This window comes from Miniopterus natalensis, chromosome 2, assembly GCF_054644295.1.
Source record: "Miniopterus natalensis isolate mMinNat1 chromosome 2, mMinNat1.hap1, whole genome shotgun sequence".
Lineage (NCBI taxonomy): Eukaryota > Metazoa > Chordata > Mammalia > Chiroptera > Miniopteridae > Miniopterus > Miniopterus natalensis.
The window spans coordinates 91,675,421-91,677,206 of record NC_142082.1 but is presented as its reverse complement, the minus strand read 5'-3'; the positions used below and the strand labels follow the sequence as shown (position 1 = coordinate 91,677,206).

The 1,786-nt window shown below is 43.1% G+C and overlaps 1 pseudogene; it reads right to left on the bottom strand.

The window, feature by feature from the left end:
• Nucleotides 1–685: 685 nt before the first annotated feature.
• On the bottom strand, nt 686–1,312 carry LOC107539315 (small ribosomal subunit protein uS2 pseudogene; annotated as a pseudogene).
• Between the last annotated feature and the right edge of the window lie 474 nt (nt 1,313–1,786).

Genomic DNA, 1,786 nt, shown 5'->3' with positions numbered 1-1,786 from the left:
TGGGGAGAGATTCATCAAAGAACTTATATGCATATATGCATAATCCGTGGACACAGACAATAGTGTGGAGAAGGTCTGGGGGGAGGGGCAGGAGCGGATGCTGGGTGGAGGGGATTAATAGGAGAAAAGAAGGGGACATATGTAACACTTTCAACAATAAATAAAATAAAAAGGTATTATAAACTTTGCTATTACAATATATTCCCCAATCTTCTTCCAGATTTGACCCCTCTGTCACATAAAAACATTCATTTCATTAAATACCAAGTCAGGAGGGAAAATTGTGGAACTTATTTTCTGACTGACATCCCAAAGTTCCCAAGACCATTCTAGACTTCCCAACATCAAGTTTACACAAGTGATTTTGAAGATCCTTTCTTGTTTTACTTTTATAAGTCAGAAGATGGCTTCCTACCATAAATCTATAGACCTGAAGGTGTGTGGAGTGGGGAATGCAAAAGTAAAAATACTTAGGTCATTTAGTACTCAAGGTAAAAAAGAAAAACTAATGCCAAAAATTTGGGCCAATTCAAGGCTATTTTTCTTTAAGGAGTTAATGGTAGATCTGGGCTTTTAATACAAAGGATGATTTAAAAGTTTCTTGTTGTGATGGCTAATTTTATATGTCAACTTTGCTGGATCAAATATTTGGTCAAACATTATTATTATTTTATTTTTATTTTTATTTTAGAAATTGTTTATTTTCTGTCAACCTTATTTCCATTCTGTTAAGTTTGTGGAAGAACAGCTTAGGACCACTCAGTGGTTGTTCCTACCCATTCGGTGGCCTGAGCAGTGGGGGCTGCAGACCAGTCTTCAGTGGCAGGCTGAGCACTCCAGTCTTCAGTAGGAAACTGCTGAATGGGCACAGAAGGCACTTGCACACCTTCAGACCAGTCTGCGACCTCAGGCTGAGCAGCAGTGAACTCAGGAGCTGGAGCAGTCCATTCACCTGAAATTCCTCTTTGGTCACAGACTTTTCAGCAGCGGCCTGCTCTTCGTTTTCAATCTCTTCAGGATCCCTGTAAAAGTAAAGATCAGGCATGACCTCCCATAGGTGTTCATGGGAGATGGTGCCACGCATGTGTAGTACTTCTCTGGCCAGCATCCACCACATCAGACCCACTGAGTGAGCCCCCTTGTTGTTGCAAGGGATGGCAATGTCCACATAGTGCAGAGGAGAGTCTGTGTTGCACAGAGCGATGGTGGGCAGGTTCACATTATTCTGAATGTTTCTGTAAAAGTGTTGTTGGATGAGATTACATTGGAAGGAATAAATAGCAGTTTTTCCATGGAAGGAGTCTGACTGCATACTTTAACATCTGCTGTCTGAGGGCCTGCATCTAAGTGCCCACATCTAGGTGCTGACTGGGATCCTTCCCAGAATCTGAAAGAGCTGGAGGGTACTTCCTCTGCCTTCTCCCTCTGGTTTGCTTGATTGATCAATAAAACCAAGTTGCCAGCTGGCCAGCATGGCTCAGCAGTTGAGCATCCAGGAGATTGCCATTCGATTCCCAGTCAGGGAACATGCTTGGATTGCAGGCTCTATCCCCAGCAAGGGGCATGCAGAAGGCAGCCCATCAATGACTCTCTCTCATCACTGATGTTTCTGTCTCTCTCTCCCTCTCCCTTCCTCTCTCTGAAATCAATAAAATATATTTTAAAAAAACACCAAGTTGCCAGCTTCTCTCTGGAAGGAACTTGTCCACATGTCTAGCACCCCAACTGTATGGTTGTCACCCAAGGGGCTGAAATGCATAGATAATGTCTTGACTTTCCCAGCTGT